The sequence below is a fragment of the Mus caroli genome, unplaced genomic scaffold, assembly GCF_978045245.1.
Source record: "Mus caroli unplaced genomic scaffold, Mus_caroli_1 scaffold_6, whole genome shotgun sequence".
NCBI classification, from domain to species: domain Eukaryota; kingdom Metazoa; phylum Chordata; class Mammalia; order Rodentia; family Muridae; genus Mus; species Mus caroli.
Window position 1 is genome coordinate 44,980,001 of NW_028227261.1, and position 25,959 is coordinate 45,005,959.

The 25,959-nt window shown below is 37.0% G+C and overlaps 1 protein-coding gene and 2 pseudogenes across 4 annotated transcripts in view; 1 reads left to right on the forward strand and 2 right to left on the reverse strand.

The window, feature by feature from the left end:
- LOC110293190 (AGBL carboxypeptidase 4) overlaps window positions 1–25,959 on the reverse strand; it is a 1,191,022-nt gene that overhangs the window by 1,075,173 nt on the left and 89,890 nt on the right. The gene's annotated exons all lie outside the window — the stretch shown is intronic.
- Window positions 19,318–24,036, reverse strand: LOC147004235 (large ribosomal subunit protein eL37-like; annotated as a pseudogene).
- On the forward strand, window positions 20,636–21,315 carry LOC110292352 (mortality factor 4-like protein 1 pseudogene; annotated as a pseudogene).

The following is a 25,959-nucleotide window of genomic DNA, read 5'->3' on the forward strand; positions in this document are numbered from 1 at the left end:
GGACTATGCACAAGAGAAAGCCCATTCCTACACTGCCGGGATGGTCAGGAACAAGACACTGGATAGCCCAGAGACCTAGGGTAGAACCAAATACAACTGCTCTTTGAAAAAAGAAAAATCAATGAAACAATTTTCTAGAAAAATATATAATGATATTCTGTTGTATTCGTCTCTAGTGATTATCAGAGACTTCCTCTGGCAGCAGATAAAAGCAGTTGTAGAGACCTACAGTCCAACATTATGCCAAGAGTCTAATTTGGAGGTCTCCATCTGGTCCCTCCCCTCAGAGGTCAGGAAACCCTGTGATAGAAGAGGTGGAGGAAAGACTGTAGGAGTCTGAGGGGATGGAGGATGCCAGGAGAACATGGCCCACCTAATCAACGGGACTCAGATGGGCACACAGAGACTGAAGTAGAAAATGCAGACCTCTACCAGGTCCTTTGCATGTGCTATGGCTGTTAGCTTCATGCTTCTATGGGAATTCTATCAATGGGATTGGGTTGTGTCTCTGACTCTTCTGTCTCTTTTGGGGGCTCTTTCCCTCCTGTTGGGTTGCCTCATTCAGATGCAATATGAGGGTTTTCACCTTGTTATATTGGGTTTTTGTAATTTTTTATTCCTGTTTGTTTGTTGTTCTTTGGAGGCCTGCTCTTTTCTGAAGAGGAAACATGGAGAGAGAGTAAATCTGAGAAAAGGGAAGGTGGGATGGTACTGGGCAGAGAGGAAGGAGGGGAAATTTTGGTTGGGATATAGAGTATGAGAGAACCTATTTTGAATAAACAAATAAATTATTACATTGTCAAAAAATTCTCACTGAATAACATTTCCTCTGATATATAGACTATGACAATTATCTTTAAAAATATTTAAAGATTTGAAATTTGTTCGTGACTATTATTGTTTTCCCAACGCTATGATCAAACACATAATAAGAGGCTACTAGGGGGAAAGAAAAGATTTACTGGAGCTCACAGATTGAAGATATAGTTCATCATGGCAGAGTAGGAACAACAGAGAAAGAAAGAAAGAAAGAAAGAAAGAAAGAAAGAAAGAAAGAAAGAAAGAAAGAAAGAAAGAAAGAAAGAAAGAAAAGAAAGTAAGTTCCAGAACCAGAATCAGGGTTTGACTATAACCCTCAAGCCTGACACAAAGTGCTTTCCCTGCTAGATCTTAACTTCTGAAAACTCCACACCCTCCCAAGAAGACCAGAGGGGAACATTGAGTGGATATTTTACATTCAAAACAGAAAACACCAAAACTCCAAAACACTCTCTCCTCTCTCTCTCTCTCTCTCTCTCTCTCTCTCTCTCCATTTGGGGTTGACCAACTACTCCTGGGCACAGAACCTGCCCTACAGTACACTTGACATATCTATTGACAACCTGTTGGACAGAACAGATTTTTCATTACCCAGCACCTACTGACTTCAAATCATTTCTTGGTCAAGAGTAGAACCGTGTATCCACAGTCTTTTCCTTGTTTGAACTTTGATTGGAACATGTGCAGCTCTTGTGCATGGTCACAGTCTCTGTGAATTGATTAAGTACAGATTCTTTGTACTTTACTCTGTTTTTTTCTTTCACACATTTTCAATAGACTACATTTCTGTGTTTTAAATTTTAAAAATTTCACTGAAGAATCATTTCATTTTATGTAATTAGCAATACTGCATCATACACTAAAACTAGAATTCATATGCACTTTCATAAGACAAAACTTACAAATCATAAATATCAGACTTGACCTTGAATTATCCCTTACTAGAGATAGGAAGATGGTGTTATTCTTTCTAAAGTTAAATTTTAGTGCATAGTCTTAATTTGCCAGCTAAATCAGCAAATCTTTGCTATCTCTAGCAAACATTTCATCATTTCCCATTTATAATATGACATTATTAAAACATCCAAGTGTCACAAAAATAGATTAATGTGGTGTGAGAATTAATTAATCCTTAATATTCTGGGCTTTGGGAAAGAAAGCTCCTGAATTAGCTTACCATTAAAGCTTCATAAAATGGTCACAGGGTTGTTATTCAAGCATTCATTTTGTCCTCTCTCCTGATATAATTCAGTTTCTGAAGCTCAAAGTATTAATAGTTATAGAAAGTAATTTATTAAATGTACCCATATAACAATTAACTTTATGAAAATGTAAAATTGTATGTCATAATTAAATTATTGGCCAAAGGACTCTACTCTGGAAATTTTCTTAATCAATAAAGGGCAAAACTAAGCAAGCATATTGTGAGGGATTTATAGGTGTCCCCTCCTTGTCACATCTAGGGATCAGGGATCCTAGTCTTCTAGCTCTTACATCTTTCCATCCCCTCATCAATACATTTCAGTGAGCCTATCAGATTGTGTTAAACATATGTTCTCTACATTTAGACCAATTGAAAATCTCATTTATGGACTAAAGGAAAGGCATAGAGAGACCACCCTACCTAGGGATCCATTCCATATGGACACCAAACCCTGACACCATTGCTGATGCCAAGAAGAACTTACTGACAGGATCCTGGTATAGCTGTTCCCTGAGAGGCTCTGTCAGCACTTGACTAATACAGGAGCAGCTACTCACAGTCAACCATAAGAATGAGCCTGGGACTATAATGAAAGAGTTAGGGGAACGACTGAAGAAGCTGAAGAGGATTGTAACCCCATAGGAAGAACAACAATATCAACTCACGGAATGACCTAGAGTTCCCATGGACTAAATCACCAACCAAAGAGTATATACATGGAGGGATCCATGGCTTCAGCTGCATATATAGCAGAGGATTGCCTTATTTGGCATCAAAGGGAGGGGAGGCCCTTGGTCCTGTGGAGGCTTAATGCCCCAGCATATGGGGGATGCTAGAGCATTGAGGGGAGATGGGTGGGTGGATGGAGGAGCACCCTCATAGAGGCAAAGGGGAGGGAGGATAGGATGGGGGAGGTTGTGAAGGGGAAACCAGAAATAAGTACAACATTTCAAATATAAATAAATAAAATAACCAATAAAAACTTTAAAAACTATAAGATAAAGTGATAGCTACAGTTATCTGTAATTACAAAAAATATGTCAGCATAATGGTATCACCAGAATAAACAGGGGGGATTCTACATGGTTTACTTCCTACATGAAGAATTATAGGTGGTTTATGACTGTTAACAGGAAAATCTGTGCCTCCCATGAGGAACTCTCATATACAGTCTGCATATGGGCATATATCAGTAGCAATATTAACTCAAGAGGAGATTATGAACTTGGGATAAGCGGATAATGGAGGAGTCGAAGGGGAAGGAGAGGAAGAGTGAAAAATTACAGTGAGCATGCTCAGAGTTCTCAAAATAAAAAAAAAAACACTTTTTTTAAAATAGCAAAACAATGTATACACTTAAAGAAAACAGAACATGATGGGTGACCAAAATTAAAAAAAAAAAAAAATTAAGCAACAGAAAAAAAATGGTTGTAAATTATGCTTTGCAGTAAACTATTATTTTATTCTTCTCTAGAAAGAAGAAGGATAATAAAAACTACCTCAAAGAACTATTTTTAAGGAATTAAAATAGTACACTGACACAGTGTTTTAAGAGTACAGGTAACATTAGTAGTACTTATTGCTTTAATAATGTTTCATAAATTATTGAATATGAAAATATTTAAATTATTCTAAGAATGCCTTTAAATTTCTTTAATTGTACATATCTTTAATACAATTAAAAGTCTTCAGCTTACAGGCTTATTTTAATAGATAAAATACTAGATGTAATTTTTATCATGCCACCAACTGCTGAAGAATGTAAATTTATTGCAAATGTTTTTCTATGAAGTATCAATTCTACTGACTGACATTTCTAAAAATTAAATTCTTTCTATAGAAGCTATGATTTTTCCCTTTAAAAAGTTAAGACTGGTAATTCAATATTGATATTTTTAAAACATCTGAAGAAATTCTTATATAACAATAACAAGATTATTTTTCCAGCCCACATATCTGCCTGGTTTCCTGGAGGCCTGCAGGCATCAGGGAGAAGCAGGTAAAACCCCCTCCCCAGTCCCCTGCCTGCAAATTCCCACCCTAAAGCACACTCAGCAGCCATAAACTACTCCCACTCCCCCTGCTTTCCATCTTCTGGTCCAAAACCTGAAGGTCCTCCTGCCTACACTGCAGGAGGCCTGCTGGTACCAGGGACAAGCCAATGGCTAAAGGCCAGTGTAAGAACATAACTGACAACAGTCAATTATGGCTAAGATCAAAAACTCAAGTGACAGCTCATGCTGGATAGGATGTGGAACATGTAGAACGGTCCTCCATAACTGGTTGGAGTGCAAATTGGTACAGCCACTTTGGAAATCTGTCATCCGGCCACTTTCGCAGACAGAGAAAAGGAGTCTGCCCGGCCCGGGAGCACTTTACATGAGCATCAGCAGTGGACATCTTGGTTCCGGGACCCTGCCTAGTGTATTCTGCACAGCTCCAGAGATTACCAGATGGCGAAAGGCAAACGTAAGAATCCTGCTAACAGAAATCAAGACCACTCACCATCATCAGAACACAGCATTCCCACCCCACCTAGTCCTGGACACCCCAACACAACCGAAAAGCTAGACCCGGATTTAAAAGCATATCTCAGGATGATGGTAGAGGACATCAAGAAGGACTTTAATAACTCACTTAAAAAAATACAGGAGAACACTGCTAAAGAGTTACAACGCCTTAAAGGAAAACAGGAAAACACAACCAAGCAGGTAGAAATCCTTAAAGAAAAGGAGGAAAATACATCCAAACAGGTGATGGAAATGAACAAAACCATACTAGACCTAAAAAAGGAAGTAGACACAATAAAGAAAACCCAAAGTGATGCAACGCTGGAGATAGAAACACTAGGAAAGAAATCTGGAAACATAGATGCGAGCATCAGCAACAGAATACAAGAGATGGAAGAGAGAATCTCAGGTGCAGAAGATTCCATAGAGAACATCAGCACAACAATCAAAGAAAATACAAAACACAAAAGGATCCTAACTCAAAACATCCAGGAAATACAGAACACAATGAGAACACCAAACCTACGGATAATAGGAGTTGATGAGAATGAAGATTTTCAACTTAAAGGGCCAGCAAATATCTTCTACAAAACAATAGAAGAAAACTTCCCAATCCTAAAGAAAGAGATGCCCATGATCATACAAGAAGCCTACAGAACTCCAAATAGAATGGACCAGAAAAGAAATTCCTCCCGACACACAATAATCAGAACAACAAATGCACTAAATAAAGATAGAATATTAAAAGCAGTAAGGGAGAAAGGTCAAGTAACATATAAAGGCAGGCCTATCAGAATTACACCAGACTTTTCACCAGAGACTATGAAAGCCAGAAGAGCCTGGACAGATGTTATACAGACCCTAAGAGAACACAAATGCCAGCCCAGGCTACTATACCCGGCCAAACTCTCAATTACCATAGATGGAGAAACCAAAGTATTCCATGACAAAAACAAATTCACACATTATCTTTCCACGAATCCAGCCCTTCAAAGGATAATAACAGAAAAAAAACAATACAAGGACAGAAATCACACCCTAGAAAAAGCAAGAAAGTAATCCCTCAACAAAACAAAAAGAAGTCAGCCACAAGAAGAGAATGCTAACTCTAACAACAAAAATAATAGGAAGCAACAATTACTTCCCCTTAATATCTCTAAATATCAGTGGACTCAATTCCCCAATAAAAAGACATAGACTAACAGACTGGCTACACAAACAGGACCCAACATTCTGCTGCTTACAGGAAACCATTCTCAGGGAAAAAGACAGACACTACCTCAGAATGAAAGGCTGAAAAACAATTTTCCAAGCAAATGATCTGAAGAAACAAGCTGGAATAGCCATTCTAATATCGAATAAAATCTACTTCCAACCCAAAGTTATCAAACAAGACAAGGAGGGACACTTCATACTCATCAAAGGTAAAATCCTCCAAGAGGAACTCTCAATTCTGAATATCTATGCTCCAAATGCAAGGGCAGCCACATTCATTAAAGACACTTTAGTAAAGCTCAAAGCACACATTGTACCTCACACAATAATAGTGGGAGACTTCAACACATCACTTTCATCAATGGACAGATCTTGAAAACAGAAACTAAACAGGGACACAGTGAAACTAACAGAAGTTATGAAACAAATGGAATTAACAGATATCTACAGAACATTTTATTCTAAAGCAAAAGGATATACTTTCTTCTCAGCACCTCACAGGACCTTCTCCAAAATTGACCATATAATTGGTCACAAAACAGGCCTCAACAGATACAAAAATATTGAAATTGTTCCATGCATCCTATCAGACCACCATGGACTAAGGCTGATCTTCAATAACAACATAAATAATGGAAAGTCAACATTCACGTGGAAACTGAACAACACTCTCCTCAATGATACCTTGGTCAAGGAAGGAATAAAGAAAGAAATTAAAGACTTTTTAGAATTTAATGAAAATGAAGCCACAACATACCCAAACCTATGGGACACAATTAAAGCATTTCTAAGAAGGAAACTCATAGCTCTGAGTGCCTCCAAAAAGAAACTGGAGAGATCACACACTAGCAGCTTGACAACACATCTGAAAGCTCTAGAAAAAAAGGAAGAAAATTCACCCAAGAGGAGAAGATGGCAGGAAATAATCAAACTCAGGGGTGAAATCAACCAAGTGGAAACAAGAAGAACTATTCAAAGAAATAACCAAACATGGAGTTGGTTCTTTGAGAAAATCAACAAGATAGATAAACCCTTAGACAGACTCACTAGAGGGCACAGGGAAAGTATTCTAATTAACAAAATCAGAAATGAAAAGGGAGACATAACAGATCCTGAAGAAATCCAAAACACCATCAGATCCTTCTACAAAAGGCTATACTCAACAAAACTGGAAAACCTGGATGAAATGGACAAGTTTCTAGACAGATACCAGGTACCAAAGCTAAATCAATATCAGGTTAATGATCTAAACAGTCCCATATCCCCTAAAGAAATAGAAGCAGTCATTAATAGTCTCCCAACCAAAAAAAGCCCAGGACCAGATGGGTTTAGTGCAGAGTTCTACCAGACCTTCAAAGAAGACCTAATTCCAGTTCTTCACAAACTATTCCACAAAATAGAAACAGAAGATACTCTACCCAACTCATTCTATGAAGCCACAATTACTCTGATACCTAAACCACATAAAGACCCAACAAAGATAGAGAACTTCAGACCAATTTCCCTTATGAATATCTATGCAAAAATCCTCAATAAAGTTCTCGCTAACCGAATCCAAGAACACATCAAAACAATCATCCATCCTGAATAGTAGGTTTTATCCCAGGGATGCAAGGATCGTTCCTTATAAGGAAATCCATCAACGTAATCCAATATATAAACAAACTCAAGGACAAAAACCACATGATCATCTCGTTAGATGCTGAGAAAGCCTTTGACTAAAATCCAACACCCATTCATGATAAAAGTCTTGGAAAGATCAGAAATTCAAGGCCCATACCTAAACATGATAAAAGCAATCTACAGCAAACCAGTAGCCAACATCAAAGTAAAAAGTGAGAAGCTTGAAGCAATCCCACTAAAATCAGGGACTAAGCAACACTGTTCACTCTCTCCATACCTATTCAACATTGTACTTGAAGTACTAGCCAGAGCAATTAGACAACAAAAGGAGACCAAGGGGTTACAAATTGGAAAAGATGAAGTCAAAATATCACTTTTTTCAGGTGATATGATAGTATATATAACTGACCCTAAAAATTCCACCAGAGAACTCCTAAACCTGATAAACAGCTTCAGTGAAGTAGCTGGATATACAATTAACTCAAACAAGTCAATGGCCTTTCTCTACACAAAGAATAAACAGGCTGAGAAAGAAATTAGTGAAACAACACCCTTCTCAATAGTCACAAATAATATAAAATATCTTGGCATGACTCTAACTAAGGAAGTGAAAGATCTGTATGATAAGAACTTCAAGTCTTTGAAGAAAGAAATTAAAGGAGATCTCAGAAGATGGAAACATCTCCCATGCTCATGGATTGGCAGGATCAACATTGTAAAATGGCTATCTTGCCAAAAGCAATCTGCAGATTCAATTCAATCCCCATCAAAATTCCAACTCAATTCTTCAACAAATTAGAAAGAGCAATCTGCAAATTCATCTGGAATAACAAAAAATATAGGATAGCAAAAACTCTTCTCAAGGATAAAAGAACCTCTGGTGGAATCACCATGCCTGACCTAAAGCTCTACTACAGAGCAATTATGATAAAAACTGCATGGTACTGGTATAGTGACAGACAAGTAGACCAATGGAATAGAATTGAAGACCCAGAAATGAACCCACACACCTATGGTCACTTGATCTTCGACAAGGGAGCTAAAACCATCCAGTGGAAGAAAGACAGCATTTTCAACAAATGGTGCTGGAACAACTGGTTGTTATCATGTAGAAGATGGGAATCCATCCATTCCTATCTCCTTGTACTAAGGTCAAATCTAAGGGGATCAAGGAACTTCACATAAAACTAGAGACACTGAAACTTATAGAGGAGAAAGTGGAGAAAAGCCTTGAAGATATGGGCACAGGGAAAACATTCCTGAATAGAACAGCAATGGCTTGTGCTGTAAGATCGAGAATTGACAAGTTGGACCTCATGAAAATGCAAAGCTTCTGCAAGGCAAAAGACACCGTCAATAAGACAAAAAGACCACCAACAGATTGGGAAAGGATCTTTACCTATCCTAAATCAGATAGGGGACTAATATCCAATATATATAAAGAACTCAAGAAGGTGGACTCCAGAAAATTAAATAACCCCATTAAAAATGGGGCTCAGAGCTGAACAAAGAATTCTCACCTGAGGAATACAGAATGGCAGAGAAGCACCTGAAAAAATTTTCAACATCCTTAATCATCAGGGAAATGCAAATCAAAACAACCCTGAGATTCCACCTCACACCAGTCAGAATGGCTAAGATCCAAAATTCAGCTGACAGCAGATGCTGGCAAGGATGTGGAGAAAGAGGAACACTCCTCCATTGTTGGTGGGATTGCAAGCATGTACAACCACTCTGGAAATCAGTCTGGCGGTTCCTTAGAAAATTGGATATAGTACTACCGGAGGATCCAGCAATACCACTCCTGGGCATATATCCAGAAGATATCCCAACTGGTAAGAAGGACACATGCTCCACTATGTTCATAGCAACCTTATTTATAATAGCCAGAAGCTGGAAAGAACCCAGATGCCCCTCAACAGAGGAATGGATACAGAAAATGTGGTACATTTACACAATGGAATACTACTCAGCTATTAAAAAGAATGAATTTATGAAATTTCTAGTCAAATGGATGCACCTGGAGGGCATCATCCTGAGTGAGGCAACACAATCACAAAGGAACTCTCACAATATGTACTCACTGATAAGTGGATATTAGCCCAAAACTTAGGATACCCAAGATATAAGATACAATTTGCTAAACGCATGAAACTCAAGAAGAATGAAGACCAAAGTGTGGACGCTGTGCCCCTTCTTAGAATTGGGAACAAAACACCCATGGAAGGAGTTACAGAGACAAAGTTTGGAGCTGTGACAAAAAGGATGGACCATCTAGAGACTGCCATATCCAGGGATCCACCCCATAATCAGCTTCCAAACCCTGACACCATTGCATACACTAGCAAGATTTTGCTGAAAGGACCCAGATATAGCTGTCTCTTGTGAGACTATGCTGGGGCCTAGCAAACACAGAAGTGGATGCTCACAGTCAACTAGTGTATGGATCACAGGGCTCCCAATGGAGGAGCTAGAGAAAGTACCCAAGGAGCTAAAGGGATCTGCAACCCTATAGATGGAACAACATTATGAACTAACCAGTACCCCGGAGCTCTTGACTCTAGCTGCATATGTATCAAAAGGTGGCCTTGTAGGCCATCATTGGAAAGAGAGGCCCATTGGACACACAAACTTTATATGCCCCAGTACAGGGGAATTCCAGGGCCAAAAAGTGGGAGTGAGTGGGTAGGGGGCTGGGAGGGGGGAGGTTATGGGGGACTTTTGGGATAGCATTGGAAATGTAATTGAGGAAAATAAGTAATAAAAAATATTAAAAATTAAAAAAAAAACAAAAACAAAAAAAAAGATTTTTATGGCAGAGAAGAGAAGCTGGCCATGGTGATGAGGTTTGAAAAAAATATATATACTTCAAGCCAAAACTCAGAATTCATAAAGAGAGTCATTTAACATTATTAATAACACCTCACCAAGAGAATATTATAATCCTAAACTAACTCACTGAACAGATAAACCCAATTTCATAAAATAAACACTTTATCATATAAAAAAAGAATGGATAAAGAAAATGTGGTACAATTATACAATGAAATCTTACAGTTGTTTTTTGGTTTTTTGTTTTGTTTTGTTTTGTTTTTTTACATATAACATCATGACATTTCCAGGCAAGTGTTTGGAACTAGAAAAGATTATCCTTCACGAGGTAACCCAGACCCATAAAAACAAATACAATATATACTTGCTTATACATGGATATTAGCCATAAAGCACATGATAACCATTCTATCATCCAGAGACCCAAGGAAGCTAAGTAACAAGGAGGGTCCAAGGAAGGTTGCTTGAATGTCACTGAGAAGGGGAAGTAAAATAGACATAGAGAAGGGCTGTGGATGGAGAGAAAATTCGACGGCAACACAGTAAGGAGGAGAACAGAAGTGATCAAGTGTGGGGATGATAAAGGGAGAGAGAACTGAAAGAGGGAACTAGAATCAGTGTGAGTGGGAGAGGCCTCTCTGGGGCGAATAAGAAACCTTGGACAATGGAAACTCCCAGGAATCTATGAGGGTGACCCTAGCTAAGACTCTTAGCAATAGGTGATATGGAAACTGTAACAACTATGTTCTGTAACCAGGCAAGCCTTCCAATGGAGGGATTGGGACATCAATCCAGCCACCAAACCTTAGATCCACAATTTTTCCTGCCTACAAGATATACAGGGATAAAGTGGGAGGAGAAATGAGGGACTGTCCAAACAATGGCTGGCTCAACTTGAGACCTATGCCATAAGAGAGAGACCACCCCTGACACTATTAATGTTGTTCTACTATACTTGCAGACAGGAGCCTAGCATGACTCCTCTGAGAGGCTTTACCTAGCACCTGATGGAAACAGATATAGAGACCCCCACCAAAACATTGGACAGAGCTTAAGGAATCTTGTGGAAGAAGGGGAGGAAGGATTGAAGGAGCCAGAGAGGTCAAGGCCACTGCAAGAAAACACAGAATCAAGTAACCTGGGCACATAGGGGCTCACAGAAACTGAACTACCAAGCAGACATGGGACAGATCCATGCCCCCTTCACATAATATAACAGATGTGCAGCTTGATCTTCATATGAGACCCCTAACAGCAGGAGCAGGGTCTGTCCCTGACTCTCTTGCCTACCTTTGGATCTCTTTCCCTCAACTGAGCTGCCTTGTCTAGCCTCAACAAAAGAGGATGTACCTAGTCTACTCCAACTTGATATGCCAGAGTGGGTTGATATCCATGGGAGGCTGCCCCTTCTTTGAGGAGAAATTGAGGGGTACTATGGGAGGGGAGGGGAGGGGAGGGGAGGGGAGGGGAGGGGAGGGGAGGGGAGGGGAGAGGGAAGGATGAGGAGAGGATGGAAGAAGCTGCCGTAGGGTTGTAAAGTAAATAAGTAAATTAATGAAAGGAAAGAGCTAGATCTCATGTCAGTTATGAAAGTAAGCTGAAGCAAAAAGTAAACAGTGGCCTGAAAGCATAAAAAAAAAGCAATTTTCAGAAATTAATAAATAACAATGGCATTAAAAGAAAAAACAATTTTATGTCATTCTAAAGACAATAAAAATTTTATTTTATTTCACCAAGAAACATGAGCAGGCATTTAAATGTTTGATTAAAAATAAAATTATAATTTATATTAACTATTCACAATCAGTTTCTTTTCTTTTATATCCAAAAATATATAATGCCAAATTGTAGCTCTGAAAATAGACTGTTCTGAAGTGTAGAGTCCACTCTATTTATCCCAAGGTAAGATTCAATAGGAACAATGATACTATGAAACAGTGACTTCAGATCTTCAAAAAGACCATAAAACAAATTACTTTATGAGTTGCATAGTATGTATATTGCCAAATATTATCACCAAAATTAATTTTATTAAAAGCACTTGTTAACAAAATAAAGAGAACCTTAAATTATGTGACTTCTTTTGACATTCTAATAATTAGCCTTTATTATTAGGAGGAAATAAAATATTCAGAAGTCTTAGAAAACATGGTTATAAACCAAATATGAAAATTCATACATTCTGTTTCAGCATTCTAAAACACAGAGATCTCAGAATTGAAGAACAGCAAATAATTCTGTATCCGGAACCAACAATTGTGGACTGTGCACTTAATTTATCATTACAGTTCATAATGCTTTTTTAAATTGAGCAACTCTAATACTAAAGCAAGATATACACCAGATGTCTACTGTGGAAACCAAGCTTACCTCACCAATTTTAACATCTTATATTCTAAAAAGTCATGTGTGATGATAATAAATGAAACAGAGTAGTAAAAATCTACTCCATTTTAAGGACCACTGCTTAAGTTTTCAACAGGAGATTAGGGTAGTAGGTTAATAAAACTTATCAAAGAAATAACATTTACCAAAAATTCAATACATAAATTTCCTTATATACATTATCTAACTAATTCCATGAAGCTGTGTTTTAAATTATTCTTAAAAGTTGATTTAAAAAAAAAAGTGGCTCCAGGAAGCGAGTAAGATCATACAAGTAAATGCCAAAGCTAACACGCTTAACCCAAGGTTAATCTTATTCTCTACCTCTAAAAACAAACTAGTACTGAAATGATGCTCTATACATAGTATATCATGGTAAATATTTTCAAAGTAAAGTATGGAGATACATCATAGAGAACACAGCCTTTGTATCCATGAAGAAAGCCATAATGTGTTTCACTCCTGTGCTATCAGGATTACTGAAAATCCATCATATGCAAGACACTGCTTGGTACCAGAGGATAGAGGAAAAGAGGCTGTAATAAGACATAGACATTACCTTTAATGAGGCCATAATCCAAACAGGGGAACAAGCATGTAAAAAAGTAACAAAAGAAGCAGGATGAAGTAATACATATGCAAAGGGCTGACAGGTAATCTTTTGTAATACAAATAACACGCCAGACTGATAGATTCAGTCTTAGCTCTGCCACAGTAAAGATGTGTGACATGAGACATGGTATATTGCCTCTTTGAGCATGAGTCTCCTTGACCTATAAAAAAGAAAACCAGTAACTTTCGGGAGATTATATGATATATGGTGAACAGCCTGCACATGATAGGCTCATAACTGCTAGTTATTGCTGCTGTCAGGCCATGCACATGCTGTGTGAAGAGTTTTCTGAACAAGAGAATTTGGTTTACGTGCTGATAGACTTGAGGAAAGTTAATACTTGAAATAATTAATGAATAGGTCAGACAAATGGTCATTTATTATATGACATTATAAAGAACCTGAACCTCTAAGTCATTCTTAACCTCTCTCAAGAGAACACTAGTGATCCATATACATTTTTTCACTAGGTTTATGGTACATATTCTAGTCTCCACATACTTAGTATGAGAAAATGGCTTAGAGGCACAAACAGACACAAAAATAAAGTGTTGCTTTCCAACACTGCTCTAAAAATATTTTTATTTATGTAGAGAGTTCTGAAACTTTCAAGGGAAAGAGGATGTGAAGTGGGCATAGCAGAGGAAGAAAGCAGAGGAGAAAGCAAGAGTGTGAGAGAGAGACTCACTCACTATAATATAACAGATGTACTTCCACAGTATATGCCATTAACAGCATGAATGCCCTTGATCTTGTCATTATCAGTCTAATTAGGATGTATGTAATAGAGTCATGGTGACCTCCATGAATATGTCATTTTGTCTACTTGGCAAGTGGGTGGTGCCTGTGTTTTGTTTCTAGCAAAAAATAAATAAATATGGCAAAGATGTCAAGATATACATCTTATAAATACTTTATTATATAATATGTTTCCTAAGACTCTCCCTTCCTCTCCATGCCTTTCCCCTTCTCCTCTCCCTCCTCCACCTCTGAGTTTCTTTTTCCCTTGCTCTTCCTCTTCCATTTCTTTCCCTCCCCCTCTCCCCCTCTCCCCCTCTCCCCCTCTCCCCCTCTCCCCCTCTCCCCCTCTCCCTCACCCTCTCCCTCTCCCTCACCCTCTCCCTCTCCCTCACCCTACTCATATCCTTACTCCCCCCCCCATGTCCCTAAGAATCCAATCATCTATGTCCGGGAAAGTTATATTACAAAAAAGTATAGTTGGTCTTCAGAAGCTTTCTTTGATGCCTGTCAAAGGCCAGGATAAAATCAAAGCTAAAATCTCATAACCACACGGGACTCAGGCTTTTCTCAACAGGACTTTCTGGTTAGCACTCCCTGGCTGCAAAGCATTGTAATCTCAAACTGTGACTCAGAATAAACCTTAGCTTCCTTTTGCCATGTATTTTCTCATATTGGAACAAGACAGTAACTAATACAGTAGGCTTATAAAAGAATGTCTCCTTCTACAATGTTGAGGACACAGGTAGAAAGCTACAGAAATAGTCCTTCTCCAGATACCAATTTCCTGGCACCTCGATCTCAAACTTCCTACAGTCTTGAACTATGAGAAATAAAATTTTGTTTATTAAAAACCACCTAGTTTATGGCATTATGGTGACCCAACAGACTAAGACAAAACTGGTACCAATAGTAGACTGCTAATATTCACAAATACCTCAAAATTCCAATAAGGATTTGAAACTGAATAATGGATAAAGGCTTGAAGAGTTTGGAGGTGTGTGCTAGCTACATTGCTGTGAATAAATTGTAAAGGTTAATTCTGGGGAAAGCACAGAGGAGAATAGAGATAAAGCCTCAGCCTTCTTCCTAAGTATTCATGACAAGAACAGAGGTATAAGTATTGGAAGGGCCATTCTAATGAGGTCTCAACTAGAAATGAGGAACATGTTATTGAAAACCACATTAAAAGAAATCCTTGTGTGAATTTTCTGTATGTACTAGTGTTCCATTAAAACGTAGACTTGAAACGAATCCAATAGGGTTTTTGGATAAGAACATTTCTGTGGTACATTGTAGCCACCCTTGATTACTCAGTAAAATACAAGAGAGACGTAATTTGGAGATTATTTTTTCCATCAGAAAACAAGAACAACATAAATTTAGAGAATCATTCAGTCTGTCCATATTGCAACTTATTTCAAAGTACTTTGGTCAGAGTAATTGTAGGCAGCACAAAGCACTCTTGAATGGAATAAATATCCACCAAGAAGAGGTTCCACTGAACTGTTTCTCTATCCACAAGCAAAAACAAAAGGGCAGAGGGCAGGCTTGGTGGTGATGGTTGTTACAGTAACTCAAATGGACTAAGTAAATATGATTTCAATGAGTGCTGAATCTCAGTAACAAACAGAAACAGTACTACAGCAATAAACAATGTAAATAGCCCAGACACAAGTAATTCTTAATGAATATGATGTAGAAGTTTATTACGGTTTGCTTTTAACCTCTCAACTTCTTGGTTACAGTGGGCCATTAGCCACTATGCCAAAGTGTTGTAACATAAAAATAAACTAATTCAGCCTTAAAAAGAACAGAATGTTAATTCTTTGTTTTAGTGACTGGATAGATCAGGATGTTCATAGATTCATCAAAAGAAGACAAAGGAGGGTCCACTCTACAGAGTTTACTAACCTTGGGGTAAAATGGATTCATGGTGCTTTCCAAACAATCTACTTCATAAGTTTGCACATTTTATGAAAATAGAATAATGTAAAACCAGTTGATATGTATTATTGTATCTTCTCAATACCTCTCTATATACTACTTATTGTACATGTTGATGGGTGTGGTAACTTCTGTTTTACTCATGGGAATTTAGACTTTAATCAATGAAAACTAGCTGAAGAATCTTGTGTCCTGGGGAGACAGCATAGCCTTGAAAACACTTACCATATAAGAAGAACCTAAATGTGATCTTAAGAAAACATGTTTTAAAAAGATGTGGTGAGCCATTCTTGTAACACAGGGACAAGAAGAAGATTCTGTGCCGAAGCACTGAGGAAATGGCTTGAAGAAAAGTGTGTACAGCACCTGTGACAAGGCTTTTATCTGGCCTACACACGTGCGTATGCACATATACACACACATACACACACGTGCACACACACACATGCACAATAAAAGAATAGAGAAAGAGGTATTTGCACACACAAACATACATAAAAACATATGCAAACACACACATGCATACACACAGAAAAAGATCTCAATTACCTGTCAAAGAAAACAACTTACTATTCCTAAATGCCATGGAAAGGCATGTTCAGTTCACCAGAAAAAAAAAAAAAAAAAAAAACAAACTGGCCCTAATATGAAAAGACCAGCTCTGTATTTCTAATATCATAGTATGCAGATGATATAGACATGAGTATGATCCAAGTTAGTAAACTACTGAAGATTGCTAGGATCTGAAATCTTTTAATATGTTATGGCAATTTACCTCCATCTTACTTCATTGTTATAGATTCTGAAGCTCACATTAGTATCTGAGAAAACCATGCAGTGATAATATATGGGTTTTTTCCCTGTTTGCATTCAGAAATATAAATTCTTGAGCAAAATTAACAGGGAAAAATCTGAACCTCATAGGTGGTAAGGGAATTGAAGAGACCAATCAGTATAAATATGAAGTTATGTGCTACCAAAAAAATAGTATGAGTGAGCATTTTATTTTTATCACAAAAAGCTTGAACTACTTAAGGAAAGATACTAAAGTTAACTTCTTAATAGTATCCAATGGCACTCTTAGAAGAATAAAAATGATGCTCAGACAACACAGTACTATGGAAATGTAGTTTCCAAACTATTTAGTAGAACTGTTAAAATAGCACCATGAACCAACAGGTATGTAAGCCTAGTACATAGGACGATTTACTATATATTCTCCAACATCTGGGGTGTGTATTTTCCCTAAAAATGCTACTCCTAACATTTCTAAGAGACAAAAATCTAAACCCCCGGTTTCACCAACATGACTGTCTCAACATGAGCTAAACAAGGACAACTGACATGCCAAAATGAGAGGGGGAGAGTCCACAAATACTCAGCCTAATACTAAAAACTACAGGTGCCTGAGAAATGCTAAGGGTGGAAAAAACCAGTCTTTCCCTGGGAAGAACACACCAATTGGCTATCTAACTCCAAATGATCAGCCTGGAAAACATTCATACAGCAACATCATACAGACTTAGCAAGTTAAACTTATGTATTTATAGAAAGATAAATATATACATGTATATAACAGGCAATGAAAAAAGAGACTGAATTTGAAAGAGCAAGGACAGATTGTGGCAGAGTTTGGAGGAAGGAAGGGTAATGGAAAATTGATGCAATTATATCATAATTTCAAAAATAAAAGAATAATAAAAGAGAAAATAAAATATCATTTTAACTAAATAGTTTATTAACAAAAGTCAATAATATTCTGCTATACAGCCCGTCTATATCCAACAAAGTTGAGTTGTTGACTTAAACTCTGTTAAGAAGTTAGATGTTATATTAAGTATCTGTCTGTGTTAATCAGCTTCTCTGTCTTGAGACAATGTAACTGGACAAGTAACTTAAACGATTCAAGATTTACATTGGCTCAGTACTTCAGAAGTTTCAGTTCATCATACCTAGATGACAAAAGACAGCAGCTCGCCTCATGGTGGCCAGAAAGCCAAAAAAGGATACTTGGACTCTAATGCTGTTCCCATTTTTTTCCTTTTAATCCACCTGCTTCCTCCCACCAGACAAGGGAATGGTACCATCCACATTAAGGCAGATCTCCCTGCCCTTGGTTAATCATCATTTTGAAATGTATCTTAAACCTTTTTTTCCTGTAAGTGTCAAAGAGTGGTTCCTCTTCTTGGTTTTGTTTTCTACTTTGTAAAGTATATTTAAGATATATTTTATATGACAAAAGCAAATTGTAAAACTTTACATATAAAAGATATTAAAATGTGTGTATCTGTTTGCTTATGCATATAACTACTAAGGAGACATGAGAAAACTGTCATTTTATACCCTAGAACATGAGAATTGGCTTTCTTCTGGCTAGGAAAGAGATGGGAGGACTCTTTTTATTGAGTATCCAAGCCTAAGTTCTTTTTCTACTTTAAGCCATGTTAAGTATATCAAGTTTGTTAAAAGTAGAGATAACTAATTGTATTTACATGAATTAATAAAACTTTGAATTAAGAAATTTGCTTTTTATTATGGATTTTAGACTGAACATCACTTAGTAACTTAGAAATTTAGACTAAATTAATTTCAAATTTTCAAATGGTTTGTGGTTTTGATGCAACTAGTTTATGTCCTTCATCTACCTACTGTTCTAAGTCTGTATATTCACTTACATTACAAATAAATGACACCCTGTGGTAATCACCTATATTATTGAAATATTATTCATAATAGCCAGGATCCCTAGATTGATGAATCAATAAAGAAAATGTTGTATATTTACACAGTGGAATAACTTAGATCTGCAAAAAATAAATCTTGTCATTCTAGCAACATGGATGAAAACATACATCATTCTGTTGGGTCAACTAAGCTAAACCCAGAAATATAAAATAAAAACAACAAAGTTTCCACAAATGAGAAGTAACCAGAATCCAAAGTACATTGTCTTTCCCTGTTCCAGAATACATCACAGGAGTAAATACCACAGTGCTAACAAAAACATGTATGCTTAAAATAATTGGGTTTGTTATGAGTAAATGTTGTATACACGATAAATGATAAATGGGGTTTTTGCATATATGAATTCAGGCTCAATTAGAATTTTTTAATTAAGAAAAACAGAAACTATGGACTCAGACAATGAGGAAATATATATACTGTGTTGCTGAAAAAGCAATTTACCTATAGATTAGGGCTAGAATTGTCACTCCTAATATACTCATAACTACAGCTGCAAATCTCTAACCCTTTAAATATAGTAGTACCTTCATAAAGAAACCAAAAGAAATCTCCATAGGAGTTCATTTGAACATGGAAACTTACAGTTTGTATGCTCTGGGCTGTTACGAAAGAGAGCCACAGGGAGTTGTATGCATAGACACATATAGTTGCATGCTCATAGGAAGATTTGGTGCTTTATGAAACACTCAAATAAATATGTATGTATAAAATATGTGTATAGATGGATAGGATAGATAGATAGATAGATAGATAGATAGATAGATAGATAGATAGATAGATAGATAGATAGATAGATAGTGTGTGTGTGTGTGTGTGAGAGAGAGAGAGAGAGTGTGTGTGTGTGCCCGCGTGCATCAAAATAGATTCAGACATAGTCTTCTGCATTCTTCCTACCTGAAGAACACTGACATGAAGACACAGGTTCACTCAGGTTTTTGGTTTTTTGCTTGTTGTTAGATAATCTATGAATATGAATGTTAAGGCAAGATACAACCTGATCATTTTCAGATTGTTAACCACTATTGCCCAGCACAGTATTATTTAAATAACCTATTACAAACCATCTTTCCTGCCTCTCTGGGTTTCCTAGGTAAAGGTTTATTTTCTAGTCTTTTTTCTTTTCTTTCTTTTTTTTTTTTTTAAGATTTATTTATTTAATGTAAGTACACTGTAGCTGTCTTCAGACGCACCAGAAGAGGGCATCAGATCTCATTACGGGTGGTTGTGAGCCACCATGTGGTTGCTGGGATTTGAACTTCGGACCTTTGGAAAAGCAGTCGGGTGCTCTTATCCACTGAGCCATCTCACCAGCCCCTCTAGTCTTTTTCTTAATAATTAAGTTTATTAATTATACAAATATTTACTCCAGAGCTACTAAGAAGCAGCATATTAAAGTACATTACAGGAAAGAGGGCTTAAGAGAAATTCTTTAACGTCTTTAACTCAAAGTCTAATGTAAGAAACCTGCATGTAAATAAATCATTGGATTACAATGAGAAAAATAGACATATGAATTTCTGAGATGAAAGATATGAGAAAGAGGCCAGAGATATAATATTTAATAGACTAAAAAGTGCATCGTCTGCAAGAAACTTAAAAAGATAGCTACAGAACTTCCAGGCTCTGAGAGAGACCCAAAATTCTCGAATGCCCCAGGTCTAAGTGAATTCTAATTTCTATTTTTAAAAATTGTGATGTTGGAAAAGCAACTTCTTACCAATGCAATAATCTTTGAAGATCTAAAATAAATCCTGGTCCTTTCCCACTTCAAAAACACTCACAGAAATCTGTCTGCCTCGGCTTCTGGAGTTCTGCGATTAAAGGCATGAGCCACCACATCTGGATTTCTGTGACTTTAAGGGTAGTACTGTCTGCAGTAAGTTTCAGGCCAGCCAGACCCACACAATGTCTCCAAAAACAGACACTATGAGGTTGGGTGGGGTAGAGAGTAGGGGGCGGTAGTCGGGGTGGTGGGAGAAAGAGGAGGCGGTGAATCACTTATAAATGGCGCCCAAGCAGGACCCGAAGCCTAAATTCCAGGAGGGCGAGCGAGTGCTGTGCTTTCATGGGCCTCTTCTTTATGAAGCAAAGTGTGTAAGGGTTGCCATAAAGGACAAACAAGTGAAATACTTCATCCATTACAGTGGTTGGAATAAAAATTGGGATGAATGGGTGCCAGAAAGCAGAGTACTCAAGTACATGGACACCAATTTGCAGAAACAGCGAGAACTTCAAAAAGCCAATCAGGAACAATATGCCGAGGGCAAGATGAGATAGATGGGCTGCTCCAGGGAAGAAGACATTCGGTCTGCAACAGAAAAATGTTGAAGTGAAAACAAAAAAGAACAAGCAGAAAACACCTGGAAATGGAGATGGTGGCAGTGCCAGTGAGACACCTCAGCCTCCTAGGAAGAAGAGAGCCCAGGTAGATCCTACCGTTGAAAATGAAACATTCATGAACAGAGTTGAAGTTAAAGTGAAGATTCCTGAAGAGCTGAAACCCTGGCTTGTGGATGACTGGGACTTGATCACCACACAAAAGCAGCTTTTTTATCTTCCTGCCAAGAAGAATGTGGATTCCATTTTGGAGGAGTATGCAAATTATAATGTCTCCAGGAAATACCGATAATAAGGAGTATGCTGTTCATGAGGTTGTGGCAGGGATGAAGGAGTATTCAGTGTAATGTTGGGCTCTCTCTCTCTCTCTCTCTCTCTCTCTCTCTCTCTCTCTCTCTCTCTCTCTCTCTCTCTCTCTCTCGGGCTTGGATCTCTGTAAGCAGTTTGGTTCTTAGTCCTTCTCTCGTACAAATGATGGACTTTGAAGACCAATAGTGTATAACAGAGTTGATGTTTGTTTTCTGTTTGATTTTAAACAGAGAAAATAAAAGGAGTAACTGCTCCTTTTTTCTTTTTTTTCATTTCAAAGTTTATACCAGTGTATAAGTGATGGACAACAGAGAGACATGCTATAGAGTGTTTGCCTAGTTGACAAATCTGCTTTTGAATGCTGGTGGTCTGTTCCTTTGACACTACACACTTTTATAATATGTGTTAATGCTCTATGACAAATGCTCTGATTCCTAGTGCCAAAGGTCCACTTCAGTGTATATATCTGAACACTCATCCATCTAGGCTCTTTTTTTTTTTTAAATGGTGCTTAAAGAGCCCATCCTTTGCAAGTCATCCATGTCATTCCTTAGGCATCTTATCTTTGCTCAATTGTTAAAGAATGGTGGCTTGTTTTCATGGGTTTTGTATTTGTGTTTAATGCACATTTTAACATGATAGATGCAATGCATCATGTAGCTGCAGTTTTACGGAAAAGTCAATCTTGTAGGAGTTGTTTTTCAGATCGTCAATAATTTTTTTCTTTAAATTTCAAAAAGAAAAAAAAAGATAATAAATTGACGAATGCAAAGTCTTGTTAAAACAGAGAGATAAGAAGCACATGACTAACAAGTGGCCATGACTACTATTAGGGAGAGGCAATATTAAGTTGAAACTGGAAAAGCATAGAAAAGCTCAGCTGAGGGTACCTGAGAAGGATTGCAGGAAGGTAAGGAAGAAGCTCATGGACTTTTATTTTACTTACTAAAATTTTAAAATTATTAAGACACATATATGTGAAAATTATAAAATTAAACAAAAATGTAAAATTTAAAAATTTTTGTGATGCAATACCAAATACTTAGATGGAACTCAAAAGAAACTTTTGCCTAAAATACTGTCTCTTGTTATAAGTTGAAAAACTATGTCATATGCCTCTGCCTAGGCATAGACAAACAGCACATGACAAAACATTCTACCTCAAATACTTCTATTTTTAATCTATGTCACCTGGCAGTACTTCTTGTCCCCAGGCAAAAGGACATCTCTCTCCTCGGCAGTTCTACCCTCCAATATAAAGACTTTTCCCTCACTAATTTATATATTCATTTATCTTTATTTAATCAACAAGTATTGGTTTACTTTCCATTAAGTATCAGGAATTCCTAAAGATAGCAGGAAAGTTACACCCATGATACCTCAGCAATACAATTGGCTAAGGGAGACCTGACTAATGATTATACAAATAGACATGCCAATGCAAATGGGGAAACCCTCATGGGATTCCCCCATTTCTCAACAAAGAACTACAGGCAAATACTGAATGCTGAGAAAGGTAGTATCCTGCCTCCCCAGGAATGGTCTCTCTAACTGGATATGCAAACCAGTGGTCAGCCCTGAAAGCATACATATATAAGCAATACTAAATGGATCCAGAACGTTGTGTCTATATGCATATGTAACAACAATACTCAAAGAAAAGGAAGCCATGAAGTTGAGGAAGAGTAAAAAACGCAATATGGGAGCAGTTGGAAGGAGCAACAGAAAGGGAGGAGATGATTTAATAGCATTTTAAGTAGAAATGTATTAATGAAAAATGGCAAATAGTCTACCTACTTAAATCAAGACTACTCTTCCTCGCCTTCCTTTGGTTCCTTGCCTCACTAATCTCAGAAGCAGAGACCTGAAATCGATGGACTTACCAGAAAAGATCTCTTCGTCCTCACAACTTTCTAAGTTCTACATCATGATCCACCAGGCCTCCATTTCATATTGCAAGTTAGAAGGCCATATGAAGTTATATCTCTAAAAGTGTGGGGTTTTATAGAATTCAGCAACAGTAAAAGAGTTCTAAACACAGGACAACCTAAAATAAAATTGCATTCAAATATGTAATGAGCCAAGTGCTCTGCCCTATGTATGGTGTATCACACAACTTCATCACAGCCTTGGTGCTGAACGCACAGCTCGCATACTTGGCATTGCCCATGCTGTTACATGCAATGCCCATAAACCCTGCACAAGACACATCAGTTCAGAGTCTCAATTGTTGTTTAGTATGCATTCCTTTACATACATAATGGTCTGTTCTTATGAAAACATAAGGATTTAAGTGCGGCAAACCAAGACTTAATATTCCCCTGCCTTTATTTCTCAGCCTAAATTAAATTAGTAGAGCTTTGGTGTGTCTTGTGTTACAAAGTTTGATTTTTAAATCTGAGTTCCTGACTTGAATTTCATAAAATCATTCAATGAATTTTTGAAACAAGAGCACTATTTTATGACTGGTTGAAATCCTCAAGTTGAACTGTCCTCTTGGGTTTAGATGTTGTTCCTTCATGGAATCTATATCTGAATCTGCGATAGACAATTTTTGGTGCCTCATCCTACCAGTTGCAATAGTGTTTCTTCTCTTAGCCTTGGCACTCTAGTTATACTCTCTCTTGCACTTGGCAGGGTAGTCACATTTGTCACAGGTTGACTTCTGAAGGTAGGAGGCCTTAGAGCCACAGCAGCAACACAGTAGGTGCATCTTGGTGTGATGCTTTCTTTCCAAAGGATGATGTTACCTTCATCATCCTGCTTCTACTAGTGAGGCCCAAGAGCCATTCAGTGAATTTTGACTTAAGATTAAGAAAGGATTTCTAATAATTTCTGCACATACACAGTTCTACCATTTTGTGTTACCTATTTGTGCAAAGAAACATTATCAGCATTGGTAATTATAAAATTAAAATGTTTATCAACTTTGATTTTTAAGATGATCTATGTCAAGCTCTATCAATATTACAGAGAACCTGAGATTGGTCTCCAGCACCCAGGTCAGATGCCTCGAATTGCCTGAAATGTCAGCTTCAGAGGACTTGATGCTCTCCTCTAGCTTCCCTGGACACCTGCACTCATGTGCACAAACCAACACAAACAGACACAGAGAGACAACTGGAAATATAAAGATAAATCTTTTACTAAAGAATGAATACCTTTGGGTAGACATGAATAATATGCGTGGTATTCTAGAGCCAAGTGCAAAGGTCTTGGGGTTATAACATGTATGGTGTATTTGACAGATGAAAGATTACGTCAGTAACTTAAACTTTCTTAGTCCCTGTAGTTCTTTGTGTTTACTTATATCTACCATCCAACTGTGAAAAGCAAAGACTGTATCAGATAAATATTTCCTTCTTCTAACTCCAGGAATACCCTCAAGATACATAGTAATGTATAAATACATGGATAAAAATGAAATCATTAAACAATGCTACTCAGGTATCCAGAATAGGGGATAATGCAAATGAGTTTTGTGAGAAAATATCAAAAAGTCTGTTTTCCTAAACAAAGGGCACATCTAATTTCTACCAAACCATGCTTACATTTCAACCTGATTAAATTTAAGAAGGCTCCAATATTGTCATAAGAGAGAGATCACAGCAGCAACAACCAAGTGATCTGACTGTATTTACAAAACACTGAAGGAAAGGAGGATGCACAGATCACTATAATTCATAGTTTTACATATGAAACATGTCAAAAGATGCAGTAATACAAAAATAGCATATCTCTACTTGTTGATCTAAAAATATAAATATATTCACATCTAGATCTTACCCAGTGAAGAAAATAAAAAATTGATTTGGATAGTGAACAGATGAAAATCAGAATTACCAGTCTATATCCTTATTTCAAAACCAATGTTTCAGACAATAAATCAGGCTTTAAAAGATGCAAATTCTAAAATTCTAAACTGGATGACTAAGAAGAATTTGGTTCAGTGAAGGAAGCACCAACAAGAAGTCCAGTTCTACAAACCAAACTACAGGAATTAGTTCGTAATTAAGAATTCTGTTAATTTCTCTTGCAAGTCTTGTTCTCTAGAATTTTGAAGGACTTTCAAAACATATAATTCTCATTTGCAATGCAGTTATTTATAGTCCCATGTTAAATATTCAGATCCAATTATAATTATTCTATTTCTAGATGATATTAAGATAGATTTAAATATGATTTAATATTCTTGGATCTACAATTCTCAGAAAAAAAAACTACAAAGAAAAAATATGCATCCCTCCAAAAGAATCTGGCACCCAAATTTTATAAAATTGTTCCCATATTTTAACCTATTTAGGTGTATGAAAGGTTAATATCTAATACCATTTACAATGCTGATCCAGCAAGAAAGAAATTAATTTGGCATTAGAGAAGTAACATCAATTTCCCGTGTAACTGAAGTAATGCATTTACTGGAAAGAGATTAATATCAATTCCATAAATCATTTATATGCTTTTCCCAGAGTTTGAGACATCTGAGTAATGTCATATATATGGGAGCTTATATCATTCTGTGCATATTCCATTCATTAATCTATGCCTGGAGCTGTAGAAGAGTCATAATAAAATATAAATTTTTGAAAAAATCAATCTTTCTGATTTTAATTTTTTTGTGACTTAGGTACAGTAAGCCTAATGTCAACAGAATTGCAATAATAATGATCCACATTATCAAT